At 40.4% G+C, this 19,532-nt stretch overlaps 1 protein-coding gene across 1 annotated transcript in view; it reads right to left on the bottom strand.

Annotated features, from left to right (window-relative positions):
• Positions 1 to 15,369, bottom strand: part of NCKAP5 (NCK associated protein 5) — a 1,103,171-nt gene extending 1,087,802 nt beyond the window's left edge. Inside the window, exon 1 of the mRNA XM_055087128.1 lies at positions 14,934 to 15,369. The gene's annotated coding sequence lies outside the window, so the exon portion shown is untranslated. The remainder of the gene's footprint in view (positions 1 to 14,933) is intronic.
• Between the last annotated feature and the right edge of the window lie 4,163 nt (positions 15,370 to 19,532).

Genomic DNA, 19,532 nt, shown 5'->3' with positions numbered 1-19,532 from the left:
GTTCGTCAATGGCCGTGATGTCCTGGCCTTATGCCTTTGCCCAAGACAGTCCCTGGTTTCCTGCTTCTGAGCCACTGGGCTTGCCTCAGTTCCATTCTGTTTGCTGGTTGTCCAGGCTCCTGCTGACTCTGCTGTGGCTCTGTAAGCTGGTTTCTCTTGTTGTGACCAAAACTACTGACTTCTATGGCCATCCTACTTACAGGGACTCTCCTTGTTTCTACTGTATTATTATTCGCTTTTGAAAATAAGAACTGTGCTTATCCATCTTTCCTAGTCCTGGAGCTCTTGACACCCATGACTCCTGAGGAAGAGTATAGTTAATGGAAAAAAATTTAAAGGCATCAAACGATGAGTATTCTTTTGTGTATGTGTTTCTTTTACTACTACCTGGCGTGAAGTAGATGCCCATCTTGGTATCGTTGAAAGAACCCTGCCTTTGGAGTCCAATTAAATTCTACCTCTTACTTGGAATTCTTCAGGACCTCAGGCAAGTCACTTAACCACCCTGAGCCTCAGTCTCCTCATTTGTAAATAGGGGCAATAATTCCTACTTCACTGGACTATTGTGAAAATTAAATGAGACATTAAATTGGGAAATAATAGTCTTTTCGGTAAGTGGTGCTGAAACAATTGGATATCCACTTGTAAAAGAATGAAGTTGACTCCTACCTACCTCATATCATATACAAAGATTACTTCAAAATGGATCACAGACCGAAAGGTAAGAGCTAATACTATAAAACTCTTAGAAGAAACATGGAAATAAATCTTCATGACCTTGGATTAAGCAATGGATTTTCAGAAATAACAAAGAAAAGCATAAGCAAAAAGAAACAGATACACTGGATTTCATCAAAATTTAAAACTTTGTGGATCAAAATATATCATCAAAAAAATGAAAAGACAAGCCATAGAATGGGAGAATCTATTTGCAAATCATACATCAGATAAGGGTCCAGTACCAGAATATACTGGATTTGTTTGGGGTGAATAAGAGTGACTGCTAATAGGTAGATGGTTCCTTTTGGGGGTGAGGGGAAGGAAGGATTGGGAGTTTGGGATTAGAAGATGCAAACTATTATATATAGAATGGACAAACAACAAGGTCCTACTGCATGGCACAGGAAACTATGTTCAGTATCCTGTGATAAAACATAATGGAAAAGAATATATATATATTATATACATATATATATCTGTGAATATACTAAAAACCACTAAGTTATACACTTTTAGTGGTATGTGAATATCTCAGTGAAGTTACCAAAAAATTAAATGACACAGTATATACATAATAGAGTACATATATAAAATGTACACATAGAAACTTTGCATACAAATATACACTCAGGAAGTGTTCAGAATGTTGTAGATTTTGTTGCTTTTAACAATATTTATGATGATTGACTGATTAGGTAGAAAGTACTTTAAATAGAGTGACTAATGGAAGATGCTTCAGGCTAGATTAGGATAAGAATTCCTCCCACACAAAGCCATTAACCTGATGTATTCTTTTGTAAGAATCCTCTATATTCCTATCAGGAGCTGTAAGTTGTGTTCATATGTGTCTCACCTGTCCTGACTGTATCCAATGCCCCAGACAGTTCTGTCCTCCTTGGCCTTTATCCCTTCAGTCAAAACATGCTCCTGAGGAAGCACTGTCTCTTCTTAGGGGTTGGATTCTGACTTTCTGTAGCCTCACCTCTAGAAATTTTTTCTCTTTGCTTACTTATCTTGAATGAATTTACCACAAAAATCTATTTCTTGATATTCAAATTCTTCATATAAAGTCAAGAGTTGGTTTGCTTTTGGGTTTTTGTTGTTGTCATTGTTCATTTGTTTGTCTGTTTTACATGCAAGTATAGCAAAAAGGTTAGAAGAGCACATGCCAGAATTATAAGAGTGAGTGTGTCTGGGTGATGAAGGGATTATATGTAATATTTTATCCTCTTCCATATACTTTGTGGTATTTTCCAAATGATCTACAAAGAATCATTATTTAAAACACACTATAAATAGAAAAACATTACACACTTAAATGTTATTAATTGCCCCAAGATGGTTATCTCCAAAGTGAAGATAGCCCCAAAGATGTATCAGAATGTTCACTGGACTAAAAGGTGTGTGTGTGTGAAAGAGAGAGAGTCAGATGTGTATATATTTTGCCTTTGTCTGTGGCTTCCCATGGGATTAGGAGGACATTCTTCTTTGCTAATTTCAGGTCAAGCCTGTAGTCAAATGTTTAATCCAGTCTGCAGAATTTAACATGGCAATTTGTACCATTGCTCATACATCTTCTGAACTTTCCTTGGCCCCTCTTGGTTGGATTTTTCCTAGATGAAGAAAACCTGAGTGATTTGTATCATCAAGCCACCACCCATACATTTCCTATCTTGCAAAAAGTTGTAGTCTAGACAATAATGAAAGTGTAACTTAATTAAAGCACATCTTTCCCAAACCCTGAGGGTCATTCCTTGGCACTCACATACAGAGAGTGGTGTTTACATAGACTGTTCTGGGGATACAATGGGGAAATCCTTTCAGGAACAACCTCCTTTTCCAATCTCTTAGATGGAAGCTGAGAAAGAACCAAAGTAGCGGTGGCTGGTTTAGTTGGGTGTGAAGAAGATGAAAACAGGATATTTTCCTAAATGGACATTTTCCTAAAGGACAAATGTCAAGAATCACAGTGGCGTAATTTAGACATCAAGGAAATGGAACTGAATTTGATCAGTCAGAAGTCTAGTAAACCCACAGACAGAAAATGTCCCAGACATCACAAACCAGCAACTTGAGGGGCTTTGATGGCCTCCAGATATATTTTAGTTGGCCTATAGAATGTTATCTTTAAATTAATGCTAGCATTTAAAAATGGGAAGATTTTACCTAAAAATCAGATTTCCAACTTTTAAATAATTTTAAAAAATTAAAATACAGAGCTAGCTCCTTTCTGGTGACAATTGCTGGTGCTGTGTAACAACTACGTCCTTCAGCCATTCACAGGACATGCTCTCCGATTCACCCACTTCCTCATGCATCTCTGCCATCTCTACCACAATGAGATCCATGATTTTGTATTTCTTACTCCTGGCAGGCTTCCATTATTTATATCACCTGTATAGCCTTTGAAGACATTGGGTCTAAGGCTCTACCCACCTCCCTCCAACCTCCAAACCCCTTCCCTTTGCATATGTCTTACCACAATCATTCCTCTACCTGGAATTCTCCTTTCCTTTTGCTCACTGGTGCCTTGTTAGAAGACAGATCAGGATTCAATCCTAGACATCTTAAACTTCCGGGAGAAGAACAGAATGGTATGGTATAACTGGATTTGGAGTCAGTAAACCCAGACTCAAGTCCCAGTAATAACTGGAATTAACTTGTATCATCAGAAAAATGTGGGTTCAGATCCCAGCTCCTCACTTCTCTTGAGCAATGTTTTTAACCTCTCTGAAGCTCATTTCTTAGCAGTGAACTGTAAATATTTGCCCTGCCTGCCTCACAGGATTGTTGTGAAAGATGTTCTAAGAAGGTAACGACACTAAAGAAAGTTCATAGGAGTAAATCAATTTAAGATAATTTGTCAGGGCATGGGGGATTAATTATTAAAGTACTTTGGATGGGGCTTCCCTGGTGGCGCAGTGGTTGAGAGTCCGCCTGCCGATGCCGGGGACACGGGTTCGTGCCCCGGTCCGGGAGGATCCCACGTGCCGCGGAACGGCTGGGCCCGTGAGCCATGGCCGCTGAGCCTGCGCGTCCGGAGCCTGGGCTCCGCAACGGGAGAGGCCACGACAGTGAGAGGCCCGCGTACCGCAAAAAAAAAAAAAAAAAAGTACTTTGGATGGGTTGGCGAAAAATACATCTTACCCAATTTTCTAAATTCTCTATCTGAAATAGTAAATAGTATAATAATGTGCTTCCTAATTTGTTTTTACCATTTACCCAACTCTGTGGATTGTCCACTAAATATGCAGAAGTGTTTCGTGTGTATATGACCCTTCTCCTTAATTCTCCAGAAGACCCCAAAACAAAATCTGTCTGCCCCAGTGTCTACAGTGTTCACTATTATAGAAGTTTCCAAATACAAGAATTTTTTAACTGGCTTATGACATACATCTGTTATGTACAACATTTACTTTTTTATGTGAGTGTAGGTATAACTATGGCATTCTGATGTGTGGCACCTAAAAAAGAGGGACTACAGAGAACTTGGTCACAATACAAATAACTCTTTTAAATTGTTTTTAAACATTTTCTCTGAATATGAAATTAATAGATATTTATTACAAATAATTTGGTTACGGCTTTAATTCTTATAAATATTTATTATAGATAATACTGTTAACATTTGATGCATTTCCTTCTGGTCTTTTCTCTCTGTAATTATTTTTTATTTAGCATCATTTAGTTGACTATTTTTCAAAACTCCTGTTTTAAATTTCTATACAATATTTCATCTTATGGTTGTAACATTTTACTTCTTTGATTACAATGGTGATGCTGCATTTTACTGATTATGGTATTAATATACGTGAATTAAAACCAAATACAGCAATACAAAAATGTACAATAAAGTAAAAATTATCTTCTCATTTTAGTGGAAGTGCTTTCAAACTTTTGTTTGTATGCAGACACATACATGTGGATAAAGACATATTTTTTTTTAAATGAGTTTATAATACACACTTATTTTTAGCCTACATTTTCCACTTACTATCTCATAGGCATCATTCCTATCTACCAGATCTATATCAGTATTTAATGGCTGCATGGTGTTCCATTGTGTGGTTGTACTACAATTTATTTAACAATCACCTACCAATGGACTTTGGATTATTCAGTTTTCACTAGCTTAAGTGTTAGTGTAATAAATATCCTATACATAATCTTTGTAGACTTAGTGATTATTTAAGATAACATTTTTATCAGTGCATTGCTGAGTCAAAATTATGCCCTCTCCCACCCAAATTGCTCCTCTCCCCAAATTTGTCCTAATTACATTCCCACCTAGATAAATGAGAATGCCTGATTTCTACCTCTTCATCAATGAGGATGGTTTAATTGTTGCTAATAATAGGTAATGTAATAATATCTCATTATTTTCATTTGTATCCTGTTAATTTCTAATGAGATTGAACATCTGTTCAAATGCTTCTTGGTGATTTATACTTCTCCTTGGAAAACTGCATTTCATTTCCTTTAACCATTTTCTATTGGCATAGTAATCTTTTTCTTATTGATTTATAAGAGGTCTCACTAGTCCGTAATTTATTTGACAATTCTATTGATGGGTAGTTGTCTTCTTCATTTTAGCATTAATATAGTAATGAATAGTTTTGTAAGTAGATATTTGTATGTATCACACATTATCTCCTTTGAACAGGTTAAATTAAAACAGAATAGATTAAGGTAAAATAGAATTGATTAAAAGACTCTAACACATACTGCTAAAATGCTTTCCATAAAAGCCACACCAATTTACACTTCCACTATCAGATTATGAGATAGCCTACCTCATAGCAACCCATTTTATATCCAATCAGAGTAATAAAACAGGATGCAGAGAGATAAAGACATAAAAGAGCATGGCATACAAGTCACAGAGCGAGGAGACAGTCAATCCTGCTATGGTATTTCTGGAAGCCAGGACAGAAGAGGAGGATCTGAAAACTTTGGTAGAACAGAAATGGAGAGGCATGCAATCTTTATCTCCTTTAAAGTTTTCCCCAAAACTAGCTCCTTCATGATTCACTGAAAATGAGTGACTGCTGCTAATTTAAGATTAAAAACCTGATTAATACATTTAACTTCTTACCTTCTCACATTCCACCAAGTCCAATTATTGATACTGATTGTGCAAATATCTGCTTCTCTTAGAAATGCTAAATCCCAGTGAAACCAAGGAAACAAGAGCACCACCCAAATGCTGGGCCATTTCCTGGTGATGATCTGAAAACAGCGACTCCGGAGACTAGGCCTGGATGACAAGAAGTAGTCATAGCCCTGGGTTTTGCCGATCAAAGTCGTACAGGAGGGTGTTTCAGACAACAGCTTAAGCCATCGAAAACATGAAAATTTTACTCATTCAGTAATTAAACAAACAAAAAAACCTTGCAACACCAAACTCAAATCAATGCTATTTCAATAAACAAAAACGAAACGGGGTTCTTGGTTCTAAGGGCTTTTCCCGATAAACTGCAAGCACATAGCCTGTCATAAATTACAGCATGAGGAGGAATGGCCGTGGCATCAAGAATACAGACAGCACAGTAATGTCTAGTGCAGAGAGCTGATAAGAAATGTCTAATTAATGGTGCTGAAGGACTTTCAAGGTTTAAAACTCCTGTAATAACATTAAAGAGCATCATCATCATCCAGTTAAGGCAATTAACAGCCTGTTTGTCTTCTTTCAAGCACAGGTGATCACACAAAAACAATCCTAACATATATATATGTGTTATACATATATATGTTATACATATATATGTATATATATATATGTGTGTTACACATATTTTTAGTTATATATTTTTTATAAAAGCTCTGTTATATGTAAATTAACAGGTTGTTTTTCCCAACTGCTACTAGTTATGGATTAAATCATAATCACCATTTTCTAATCAACAGCACCAAGCTTGCCACGTGATTGAGATTCTGCTATACAACATGAAAGTTCCTGCAAATGGTGTTATATTTGTCATTTGTTTTAGTAAACATTTCAGACTCTGATTATTAATGGTACTACTCTGTTGTGTCTCTTTCCATTTGATTCTTGCGCTTATGAAATCTTACTCCCTCCTGAGATTTTTGACAACTTTGATGACTTCTAAATCATTCTATTAACTCAAGCCTCATTTCTAGGCTACAGACACGTGCTTCTAAATGCTAATTGGCCGTTTCCACCTGAAGTCCCACAGAGAGCCCAGCCTCACGTACCCAAAGCCCAGCTTGCAAGACTCCTCCACTCCCATCAAAACCTGTTTCGTCTTCTTTCCTCTTTAACATCACCAGCCTGAGTCACTGAAGCTCTAAAGGTCAATTGGCCTCTCTTTCTCTATTCTCTCCTCCCTCCTTTCCCTTCCACATCCATTTCTGTTGATCCAGCTTTTAGAATCTCCGTTGTATCTGTCACACACTCTCCATAGCTATGACACTGGATTGAGTCCTTCCCGGTTCCTGGTACGACCACCATTTTAGTTCAGCAGCTGCAATCCCCAGACTCTCTTCTACTCACACGGGGACAGGACTGCCAACAGGCTGTTTCCGAACTGATAATATATAATCACATTACTGTTCTTCTTAAAGCTCTTACTGACTTCCCATAGCCAACAGTACAAAGCTGTTTTTGGGCAAAGGTATATTTGTCAAAGTGGGAGAATAGAACATATTTAAGTTAGTGTTTGCTTGATGCATAAATTTAAAATAGTTAACTTATGACATGTGGACCTCTATTTGCACTCTTGCCTCATGCTCAAAAATTGGAAGGTGGCGCTTCCCTGGTGGCGCAGTGGTTGAGAATCCGCCTGCCGATGCAGGGGACGTGGGTTCATGCCCCGGTTCGGGAAGATCCCACATGCCGCGGAGTGGCTGGGCCCGTGAGCCATGGCCGCTGAGCCTGCGTGTCCAGAGCCTGTGCTCCGCAACGGGAGAGGCCACAGCAGTGAGAGGCCCGCGTACCGCAACAACAAAAAAAAAAAAAAAAAAAAAAAAAATTGGAAGGTGGATCTGACTCTGAGGTGTCCAATTACTCTGGTTTCTCCCCTTAGTATTTTTTTAAAATAACATATTTATTGAGATATAGTACTATACAATAAAATTATCTTTTTTTAAAGAGCACAATTGCATTTTTAGTATATTCATAGAGATGTGCAACCATCACCAATATCTAATTCCAGACATTTTATTATCCCCCAAAGAAACACCATGCCAATTACCACTCTCCAATCTCCCTTTTTCCTAGCCCCTAACAACCACTAATCTACTTTCTGTCTCTATAGATTTGCCTATTTTGAACATTTCATATAAAAGGAATCATACAGCACATGGCCTTTTGTGTCTGTCTTCTTCCATTTAGCATAATGTTTTCAAGGTTCATCCATATTGTAGCATGCATCAGTATTTAATTCCTTTATATGGCTTGATAATATTCCATTGTATATATATACCACATTTTGTTTATTTATCAGTTAACAGACATTTGGGTTCTTTCTACTTTTTGGTAATTATGCATAATACTGCTACGAACATTTGTGTACAAAAACTTTGCTCCTATAGAGCTACTTTCCTTCGTCCTTTTATTGTAATACACATTACATCTTTATATATTATAAGCACATCAATATAGCTTTATGCTTATAGCTTGCAAGTGTCTTTTAAATCAGGCGGGAGGAAAAAGGAGTTTAAAAAAAAATATGTGTAAACTGTCTTTTATGTTTTACCAGTGCGCTTTATCTTTTTGAGTGTGGATTCAAGTTACTGTCTAGTTCTCTTTTATTTCAGGCTGAAGGACTCCCTTTAGTAATTTACGGAAGGAAAGTCCTGCTAGTGATAAATTCTCTAAGTTTTTAATCTCGTAGTGTCTTAATTTCTCCTTATTTTTGAAGAATAATTTTTCTGGATATAGAATTCTCAGTTGACAGTCATTTTCTTTCAGTACTTTGAATATATCATCCCACTGCTTTCTGGCCTCCATAGTTTCTTATGAGAAATTGGCTATTAATATAAGTGAGACTCCCTTATACATAACAAGGCATTTTCTCTTGCTGCTTTCAAGATTCTCTCTGTTTTTTGACAATTTGACTATAATATGTCTCAGAGTGAACCTCTGAGTTTATCCTACTTGGAATTCACTGAGATTCTTGGATATGTAAATTCCCATATTTCATCAAATAGGGAAAGTTTTCAGTCATTATTTCTTCAGATATTCTTTCTGTCCCTTTCTGTCTCTCCTTTCCTTCTCAGACACCCTTTATACGTATGTTGGTACAACTGATGGTGCCCCACAGGTCTCTGATGTTCTGCTAATTTTTCTTCCTGTTTTCAGATTGAATAATCTCATTTGACCTATATTCAAATTTTCTGATTCTTTCTTCTGTCTACTTAAACCTGCTGTTGAACCCAGTAGTGAAACTTTTATTTTAGTTATTGTACTTGTCAGCTCCAAAATTTCTATTTGGTTTCTTTTTATAATTTTTATCTTTATTGATATTCTCTGTTTGGTGAGGTATTGTTTTCATATATATTTTTGTTCCTTTAGGAATGATTTCCTTTAGTTCTTTGAAGATATGTATGGTCACTGATTTAAAGTCTTTGTCTAGTAAGTCCCATATCTGGGCTTCCTCAAAGATAATTTCTATTGACTGCCTTTTCCCCCCTGTGAATAGAACATACTTTCCAGACTCTTTGCATGTCTTATAGTTTTTTTTGAAAAGTGGACATTTAAAATAATATAACTCAGCAACTCTGGAAATCATCTCTCTCCCACAGCCATGGTTTGTTGTTGTTGCTGTAATTGTTCTTGCTATATGTTAGTGACTTTTCTAACCTTATTCTGTAGAGTCTGTATTCTTTGTCATGTGTGGTTAGCTTAGTGGCCAGCTAATGGCTGGGCAGACTTTTTTTTTTTTTAATAATGCCCTCAACCAATAAGTTCCAGCCTTTGCTGAGGGGATTTCTGTGTATAGTGGGACACACCTTCAATTTGCCTGCTGTTTACAATTCTTCCTTAACTTTCACTCCCTGCTTGTGCAGAGTCTCAAGGTCAGCCATAGGTGAGAGATGGAAGATTTCTCAGGTCTTTCCTGAGAATGTGCACACCTCTGCACATGTGCATGACTTTTATATTTCCAGGAATATGTGAGCATTTCAAAGACCCAATGGACACATCATTCCCCAGCTTTTTATTTAGGAAATTTTGATTATCATCCTGTTTGCCCCAACTCTTATTGCTGCCTGAGGCAGCTGCAATGTTAAAACAGTTGCCGTGACTGTTTTTGTTGAGTGTCCCAGGAGAAAAGTTCTATGCACTGAGTGAGTGCTGAATCAGGTCAAATAAAGACAAGAGCTGCAAGTGGGAGTTCCCAAGCAGCTACCAGACAGGTCAAATCATGACAATTCTCTGGGAATAAGGCTCTCTGTAGAGCTCCAAACAGGTCTTTTCTTCTCCAGCAGCCACTAGGGTACTGTTATCACAACTACTGTGATGGCAAAACAGTTAGTTTTTAAGGTTTCCTCAGAGCTGTGAAAGGGTAAATAGGAACAGAGCAAGCTAAATGACACAAAGCACACTGTTCTTATTGAGATTCAGGGTTTTTTTGTTTTGGTTAGTTTTTTTTCCTGAATAAATGATCCTCAGATCGTCGTAAGCCTACATTTAATTTCCTAACTTCGAAAAATGTTGATTTTGATGATTTTTGTCAATGTTCTCCCTGCTTTTATGGAAGAGTAGATGTTCAGAGGTCTTTACTCCACCATTCCAGAAGTATTCCTCTTTCCCCTTAGCATTTTTATAGGCACTAGGGTCAGCCCTTCAAGTGGTTTATCTCATCATAGACATTGTTGTCAAGTAATCTTTGTTAGATATCCCACCCCTTGGCAGAGTGACTTTCTTCAGCAGTTTCTCTGAGTCCTTTAATATTTTGAATGTAAAAATAATTTTCAACTTATTGTCTGTTATGAAATGACAAGCACAATTATTACCAAACATCACGTGTTTAATAAAGGTGATGTGAAGTAGAACTTCAACCAAACAGAAGACAAAGACTTGAAATTTTTTTTATCAGGCATACACCATGAGGCTGGAAGTTTGTCCAGTTAGAAATATTCTACCCTCTAGGATTGTAGTCTTAAGAGCGATTTTTGATACCTTAATCACTGTATATGTAGTTCTCTCCTACCCATTTTATATTCACATCTATAGACCCACAGATTCATTGCTGATATTCAGCAATGTTCAGCAATGATAACCAGGGACCCATACTGATATCTCAGTCCTGATGACTGGAGTTACCTTGCTAAGGCACAAAGTAGATAATGCAATAGATTAACCAGCCACTAGGATGGAAACAAAACAAGGGAGTCAGAGGTGAAGAGACAACAACCAGAAAGATAAATTATGTGCAGGGTTATAACTAGAGGTAAAGGGTACAAACTTAAGTTTCACAAGTCATGGGATAAAATCTGACTCTACCTCTCTGTGACTTGGGAAGTCACTTTTCCATTCAAAGCCTCTGTTTCCTCTCCGTAAATGGAAATAATGCCTACTTCATTGGGATTTTTTGCAGATTAAATGAGCTAATGCATATATAGGACTTAGTGTAGCATATGGCTCATAATAAGTCCTCAGTAAATGACATATTAGATGGTAACAAGAATAATCCCAGCCCTGAGCAGACTAACTGCAGCTATTATACATGAATATGTTCCAACTTTGAAAAACAAGATATGTTTCAAAAGTGAGACTATCCCTTATGGGCAGTCTTCCATCTCCCACCAGAGACATTTCCAGGCTGACTCATATTCATGCATCTCCCTCAGGTGTGCCACCTGCTACCCTCCTATATAAATCACAGACTTCTGGGGGACATGTCATTCATTCATTCATGCATGCATTCTTATGATCAACATTTACTGGGCATGTTACACATATCAGGCATTAATTTAGCATGGGTGCAGGGTGATGGATGAGCAGACAGGGTCCCAACCCTCATGGAGGTTACATTCCAACAGGGGACAGAGGCAGGTTCTGGTGACTCCATTCCAGCATTAAAGACTAAAAATCCTAAGGTGGCATTTCCCTGATCCTCTCATAGCTCAGGTTCTACAGTGATTCAGATTTCACCTAGAAGACTGCCCTCCACTCAGTGGGATTTGAAAATCAGAGTGAAGATCATGAGGTAGATGCTATATTTCTGCTGTTCCTGCCAGAGGTCTGGGGTATTCTGCAATCTCTTTAGCAAAGATCCCAGTATCCTATCCCTAGCTTCATGTGTTCCAAGAAACAGAAATGCTCATTTTGGTGGAGGAGATGACTGCAGAGGTAGTGTGGTCCTGGAGCTAACAATGGTGGCATCAACTTCCTGAATCCTAGCTTTGTATAGTGACAGAGATGGAGTGGTCAATTCTGTTGTGCTGTTCTGAGCGTTGTCTCAGAAACTCTGTCTGCTCCCCAACTCGTACAAGATTTCATATGCCACCCCAAACCAATATGAAATCCCTTTCTGCACAAGCAGAAATGGATTGTTACTGAATCCAGACCAATACAGGAAAACAAATAAGAGGAAGATAAGTAAATAAACAACACAAGCATTGATTGTCATAAGTGCTATAAAGGAATAGTGATGTAAGATGGGGGGCAATTTTTCAGATGGAGTGGTCAAAAGGTCTCCTCGACGAAGTGAACAAAAGCAGAGCCCCCATGGAAAGAAGGAGCTAAGAAAAGATGTAGAAAGTTCCAGGTCCAGCAAACAGCAGTAGCACTGGCCCAAATGTGGGAATGAATTTAATGCATCCAATCCTCAGAAAGAACAGTAGCATGATTGGAGATTTGGGACAAATGGCACAAGGCGAGACTAGAAAATTTAGCAGGGATGACAGCTTCTCAAAGTGTGGTCCATGGCCTGGCACCAGTCTGCAAACTGTTAAGGATCCATAATAAGTACCAAATTTGAGTGTAAATGTTTAGAAATGTTGTGGCAATTTGGTATTACCCCAACATTCAAGCAATGTTTTTTATCACATTTAATAAACTTATCAGTCCAAAACAGACAGGAAATTTTTAAAAAACCGATCTGTGAGATAGTTTCAGAAGCATTGTTTCCCATGTGTATCCTTTCACACTGTTTCTGTAAAGGGCCAGACACTAAATGTTTCAGGCTTTGCAGAGCCATAGGGTCTCTGTGGCAACTACTCAACTCCGTTGTGATAGCACAAAAGCAGCTGTGGACCATCTGTCAGCAAAGAGGTATGGCTGCATTCCAATAAAACTTTATTTATAAAAAATTATGGCAATCAGATTTAGCCTGTGATGCCTAATTTGTCAACCCTGTTCTAGGCCACAGGAAGGAGCCTGGGCTTGACTCTAAAGGCAACAAAACCCACTTAATTGAGGGCTTCCTTCATTCTGGCCCCGTTCTCATCACCGCCTATGTGTGTGTAAAGTCTTTACCTCATTGACTCTAAATCAGAAAGAACCTTGAAGCTCCTCTCTAATTCAGTGCTCTCCTCACAGCAACCTGACAGATGAAGTCTCTGCTTACAGGACTTGTGTTTACAGGCAGGGTCCATTTGACTCTTACCTGCATCCCCGAGGAATGATGATGACACCACTGACCTTGCATTAGCCTGGTGAGCAACCGACGGCCCCAAGAGGCCACAGTCTTCCATTCTCCAGGACCTGGTCCATCACAAGTAGGTTTCCATTGTCATCTGAGTACTGAGGTCACCTCCAGGGCCCAATTTTCTGAGGTATACCACGCCATTTTTCTTCTGTAAAAAGTTACAGATCTGTCCACAGGGACCCCCGTGAGCACTGTCCATGGCCAGCTCGCTTGGTGTGTCTGAAATGGTTGCATTGGACAAGCAGCCACCACATGTGTAGCCTCGTTTGCCTCTGGGCTCAGACACTGCCACGGGCAGGAAGGCCTTCTGTATTCACATGTCTCCATTCATAGAGCACCCACTTCATAAACCCACCTCAACACCAATACAGTAGAATGCCTTATCCTCTCTGCACACGGGACACAGACCACTGTGTGTGTGAGGACACAGAACCCCACAGCAGGTCTCTCACACGGAGGGCATAGCTGAGGCAGCTCTTTCTGAAATCTCTTTTATTTAAGATTTCTTTCACTGACTCACGACAAACTTAACAGGTAAAACTTTGCTCTTGCAAGTTTCCTTAAAATATCCCTTCTGGACCTACCACCGTTTACCTTGGCAGGAGGCAGCCCAAAGAGTTTTGGAAAGTCTCAGCTTGGCAAAGCCTCAGAGCTACTGGCACATTAAAAATTAATAAAGAGCACTGAACTGAGTTCAGGACACTGCAACGCGATCCTTCACCGTGAAATGTGCAAGATTCTTTGTTGGCAAAGGACAAATCTGAAGCCAAAAAGGGCCGACCGTGACAAGCTAAGATCAGAAACAGTCAGGAACTTTGTGTGTCTTTCATTGACACACAGATGATGGGTAGGAATCAATACCCCTGCTCAGCCATGCTCTTCCTGAACGTTCAGGAATTTAAGATGGGCCTAGGAGTCCAGCTCACAGAGCTGGGTATTTACCGAGCTTGCAGAACCACAGAGATAGGGCAACTGCAGCTGCCTCCTTCCAGTATAAGACAAGAGTCATTCACAACAAATTCCCAAGTTAGCAGCTTCTCCAAGGAGAGTCAATATAAAGCAAGGCATTTCCAAACATTTGGGATTCGCTTGAGTAAAACAGAATGCTTGTGTATGATTGAATATTAACCCAGGAGGAAAACCCTTTTTGCATGCGTAGGTGAGGGGCTGGCGACAGAATGGACCTGACAGCACTGATGATAAAACTAAAAATGAAACAAGCGTGTACAGCACACCTGTTGATTCAAAGAAGTAATCTATTGTATTTGTAATCAACCTCAGGACACCTGGACGCAGGCAGCAAACAGAGACAGAGCAGCAGAGGCAAACCTTGAAAAATGTATCCTTCTGAATTCTGGAAAAGCACTGGCAGACTCCACGTGCATGCTGGGTGATGCCCTGTGTCTATTTACACATTGCAATGCCCTCGAGCCCTCCAGAAAAATCACAGGCAAACCCTACACTCTGCAAATCAGAAGTCTGAAGCAGAGCACTTACTTAGCATATTGGAAGCTCTCTCTCGCCTCCACACCGACAGAAACATTAGAGAAAAAAAAAAAAAAAAAAAAGAGAGAGAAAAGAAAATTCTGTCCTTACCGAAAAGGCATAGCAGACAGGGACGGTGAACGTTTTCACTTTAGCCCACTCAGTGCTTTCTCTTTCATTCGGTCAATGTTCTAAGGCTATTGAGGAGAGTTCCTGGGGTTTTCGGATCTTCCTTCAAGAGCTTTAATCACCGGCTTCCCCGGCCCGGGTTTAACAAACACCGCTGTGTTCTGTGTATGCAGCACCGCGTTGGGCAACCAGCCAACACAGAGTTTCAAGAGGCAAGGGGAGAAAACTGACACCCTAACAAACATGCTTCCCTCTTTTGTGGCTTTTAAGGTGGTGATCAAAGTGTCATCTTTGATGCTGACAGGAGCTAAAGATAGCCTCTTTAAGGGACTTTCTCCACCGCCCCGCAATGCCTGGCTGGGCTGCCCGAGCTGGGTTCCCCAAAGTTTGTTTTCTGTCTCTCTGCCCCGAAGTTCTCTGCACAATCGCCCGGCTTGCCTCTCCACCAGCTGCACTTTAAATGTATTTTAATTGGCTGGAATGTCGAAAGAATCCATTTGGCAGTCGTTTACATGTGAAGCACGCCCAGGGCAGCTGAAAGAGGCCCCAGAAGCAGCCGATTACTTCATCAAAAGCTGCAGTTTGAATACCATTGACTCCTACATAACTACAGTGAACTCAATTCGATAGGCAAGAAGGAGTAATTAATAATTTGCTGAGAAAAAAATTCTTCATTCATCTAAAAGCCAAAAATGCAAAGGGGGAAAAAAAAATCCCTGCAGACACAACCATTCCTATGAAAGGCTTGATTGATAGCCCCGGTTCTACTCTTCACAAACATTGACTTTGTATAGCATTACAGGAGGGGGCATGATGCATAATTTGGTTTGCCTGAGAAGTTAATTTAAGTAATTTTCCTTTTGAATGATCCCCTGAGATACATCGTTCTGTTACCTCTTTACACATTAGCCATATGCTGCAGTAAATATTGCCAATACTTGTGGCATTTCCTCGTTTCTTTTATTTTTTTTCTCGGTTGGTTGCAATAATTAGTTTGTGGCGTCCACTAAAGCCAGTCACAAATAAATTTGCTCTAAGTCAAAGTGGATAATCCTCACCACCCAGAATCTATAAGCCAAAGTGAAGGCTAAAGCACTCTGAAAAAAAATAAAAGTGTCAGTTTCAACAGATTCTAACATCAAGGGGGTAGGGGGAATATATGGATATATATGCATATATGCCTCAAAAATAACAAATAAACAGAATCATTTTCAAGTAGTTCTTTACCAATATTTTGCTCGGAAGCCTTTTCAATACCCTATGTGGATTGCGTTGACAGATTTAGAATCCCTGAGAAGTATATTTTGAAGAATCATCTCAAGTAATCCTGATTTTCATACCTCATTAAGAACCCCTGGTTTAGAGTCAGAATATGTAGGAAGATCTTGGCACCCTGAGGATGCCTCTCCATGGAAAATGTGAGCCAGAAAACAGTGTCAAATTTGTTCTGCTGCCTTTTCCTCACTTCAATAAAATTGTCTGTGGTTCCCAACAAGGCAGTACAAGAGAAAGAATGGTGTATGTAAGTTGCTTGGGTGCATTTGTCCAAGAGCTCAGAGATGAAAACCAGCACCCTACGTGAACAGGCTTCTTTCCAGGAACAGAAGACTGGAAGACAGGATGAGTGTTGACTCCATAGACATCCAGCCTGTACAATTGCACGGACCCCAGTGCTTAAAAGAGACCTGTGCTTGGATTAATCCTGTGCTGGCACCATCTTGAATTCCTTCACTTTTGAACCAGGAACACCGTATTTTCATTTTGCCCTGGGCTCAGCAAATTATGTACCTGGTCCTGAGAAAGACAGCACAAATCTGATTCAACACACAGTCGAAGTTGAAAAGTGCTGGGAATATTATATTGAGGGTGTAGCTGACAACCCACTTTTGTCTTGCCCAATGTTCTAACTTAGATTTTGAAGCAACGGCGAGGATTGAGGAGGGTGACCTAGGAAGAAGAATCTCTCCAGTAAACACAGGGCAGTGACAGTGATCTGGGAGGTTCTAACTGGTTTGCCCTGAACTGATGGTTCACAGTTTGTTGTGTGATCACACTTCACTGTACTGGTTCAGAGAGATTTTATTTGTTTCCCATATAGTCGGCCCCTCCACTATGTCATTCTATGGGCAGAAAACTCCATGTGTAGCCATCATCTATTTTTAAATTTTTTTTGCCTGAGTTGGGTCTTCATTGCTGCACGCGGGCTTTCTCTAGTTGCAGTGAGTGGGGGCTACTCTTCATTGTGGTGTGTGGGCTTCTCATTGCGGTGGCTTCTTTTGTTGCAGAGCACAGGCGCTAGAGCGCATGGGCTTCAGTAGATGTGGTGCGTGGGCTCAGTAGTTGTGGCGCATGGGCTTACTTGCTCTGCGGCGTGTGGGATCCTCCTGGACCAGGGCTCGAACCCATGTCCCCAGCATTGGCAGGCGGATTCTTAACTGCTGAGCCACCAGGGAAGTCCTCCATCATCTATTTTTAAATTCTCCTAGAGCCTTTATTCATGGTTTGACAAAGTCAAATTCAGTGCCAAAGCCTCAAAGTCACTGCTGACCCACTGCCGTGAGGCCAAATAGCTCACAAGTTACTAGAGATGTGAAATGAGTACCCATGGGTCACCTTCTGCTCTCAAAGGTCTATTCTCCAGGACCAGCCTTTACACCTGGATTTTGGCCTGCTCTAGCCTTAGCAAAAAACACACAAAAAGAATTTTTTTTCTGGAAAAGAATTTGGTCTCAGATGTCAAATACTTAATATTGCTGGTATCTTACATCTTGTTAGCTGTACTGCTAATGTGCTCTGACACTGGTACTTAACAAATAAAACAGATTAGTGTTGGAGAAACAGAATCGAATTTAGAGAGCAACTGGTCCAAACTATTATTTTTTTAAAAAAGGATTACTGAGACAAGAAACAATTAATGACTTGCCAGAAAGTCCATAAAACAATGTGTCTAAATCATACACTTCCATTTGCTATGCCTGTTCCTATGTTGAACCGCCCAAGTGGTTCCCCATTCTGACTTTCCCACTGACTCCTAGATATTTTCCTGGATCTAGTCTGCTTTTCCTGGATCTAGTCTGCCTCCAGATTTATTTCAAGTGCCCACATTCTAACTCCTTGCCTTCCTCTTATGAACCACTTTAATGCACTGACCGTGCTGCGTCTATAAAGAAATCTGATCTCACACAAGACACATGGCATAGTCATCATAGAACAGGGTCACCTAGGAATTTTTAGATCTCGTGACATAAATTCCTCTCTGCCATTTATAGAGCTTTAGTATGTATCCTGATAATCTTACTACTAGAGGCAGGTTTGAGAAGCTCAGTGTCCAAAGAATAGCGAAGCAAATCTGAGGCTCTGGACGCACAGGCTCAGCGGCCATGGCTCACGGGCCCAGCCGCTCCGCAGCATGTGGGATTTTCCCGGACCGGGGCACGAACCCGTGTCCCCCGCCTCGGCAGGCGGACTCCCAGCCACTGCGCCACCAGGGAAGCCCCCTGCTGCCCTTCTTTATCCACACTCTGAGGTATCACCTTCAAGGTCAGAGATTCCTTAGACTATAGCTGATCTTTATGGAGCCATGTAGAGGCCTATGTTGGGACATGGACACAAAGCAAGAAACTATGTTTTGGGAATGCAGAACAATTATTAGAATGATCTGGTAGGTTGTGGAGGTCATAGAAAAGTCAAGGGTCAGAGCCAGGAAGGCAAAGTGAAAGGTTCTCTGCAGGAAGAGGAAGGTCTTGGTGCTACAGAGAAACAGACCAAATGTGTGATGCATCACTTTGCAGGCGCTGGCCCTGAATGGGCCTCAATTTCCTCATGTGTCCATGGGTAGCATGACACAGCTATACTAACTACACCCGCCACCCAGATTAATGTTAGAATGTCCACGCTCTTCCCATTCCTCAATTATAGAGGCATTGGAGCCACTGAAGCGTGGAAAGTACTCAGGGCCCACATGACAATCCTAGGTCATATGGGCAGTAGGTCAGAATCCAAGAACACAGATGGAGCACTTAGGTCCACATTTCTGGCAAACCAGAAAACTCACACAAGGCAGATGGCCAAATGGTTGAAAACACAATCAAAGCTCAGGTCCCTTGGTTCATCAGGAAATAAAGGGCCAAATCAAGGCAAACAGCAAGTGGATTAAGACACTGCTGTTTAAAAGATACTCAAAAGGGGCTTCCACATGCAAAGCAGGAACTTGGTCTGAAACATGGCCAGCCTATGGCTTGGGGATATTACTCACTGGGAGGGAAAACCCAGGAGGAAAGGGCAGAACAAAACATTCAGTCCGTTAAATTCAATCACATCATCATTGATGGAGTCCAGGCTGAGTGTGGGGTTCTCCTCAGGATCACAAGGCTGGGGGGAAACAGTCCTGGCATGGGGTGGCACTAGGGATGCTATAATGACATACCACAGACTGGGGGGCTTAAATAATAGAAATTTATGTTCGCACAGTTCTGGAAGCTAGAAGTCCAAGATCAAGGTGTCGGCAGGGTTGGTCTCTTCTGAGACGCCCCCTCTCCTTGGCTTGCAGATGGCTGTCTTCTCCCTGTGCCTTCACGTGGT

This window comes from Physeter macrocephalus, chromosome 2 (assembly GCF_002837175.3).
Source record: "Physeter macrocephalus isolate SW-GA chromosome 2, ASM283717v5, whole genome shotgun sequence".
NCBI classification, from domain to species: Eukaryota; Metazoa; Chordata; class Mammalia; order Artiodactyla; family Physeteridae; genus Physeter; species Physeter macrocephalus.
Note: the sequence above shows the minus strand (reverse complement) of the source record. Positions and strands in the feature narration are given on the sequence as shown.